The 599-nt window shown below is 33.9% G+C and overlaps 1 protein-coding gene across 1 annotated transcript in view; it reads right to left on the bottom strand.

Moving 5' to 3' along the window:
* LOC119593618 overlaps positions 1 to 599 on the bottom strand; it is a 3,456-nt gene that overhangs the window by 2,095 nt on the left and 762 nt on the right. The gene's annotated exons all lie outside the window — the stretch shown is intronic.

The following is a 599-nucleotide window of genomic DNA, read 5'->3' as shown; positions in this document are numbered from 1 at the left end:
ACATGCTAACAACTTAATTAACTCAGATGTAATTTTAATCCGTACATTAATCCCCCTTATATAATAAGGAAACAAATTGTGCGGTCTTCTGTAGCATGCGTGATTCTATGTGCATTGGATTAATCGTATAATAATAAATATCCCTAGCTAAACGTGATATTGAAATAAAGATCAATATTAATTTGTCGCTAATAAAACTATTGCCACATATATTAAGGTCTTCTGAATCCTTAAATTAATTTTTGATAAATGTAGTAAACTGACGTCGAGAGATGAATTTCAGATTCCGCTACATTAATGAAATGTCATGTAATGAAGAAGCGACAATCCAGATAGAAAAAATTATCAGCATGTAAACAAAGGAAATTCCTTAATACACGAACTCTTGTCAGTGTTGTGCCTTGATAAGGAAACTGCGCTTAAACATTCTATGTTTTGGGGCAAAAGGAAGAAATTCGACATAAGTTTTATCGTAAACTTTATTACATCGGCTTTCATTTCAGACCCATACATTTAATGTGTTATTTTTCTCATTCTCTTAGTTGAACACGATGCCCGCTGCACGCTGACGCTCGGCGATTTCCAACAGCTCAAAGACG

The sequence above is a fragment of the Penaeus monodon genome, chromosome 32, assembly GCF_015228065.2.
Source record: "Penaeus monodon isolate SGIC_2016 chromosome 32, NSTDA_Pmon_1, whole genome shotgun sequence".
NCBI lineage: Eukaryota > Metazoa > Arthropoda > Malacostraca > Decapoda > Penaeidae > Penaeus > Penaeus monodon.
This window is presented reverse-complemented; position numbering and strand designations above follow the sequence as displayed.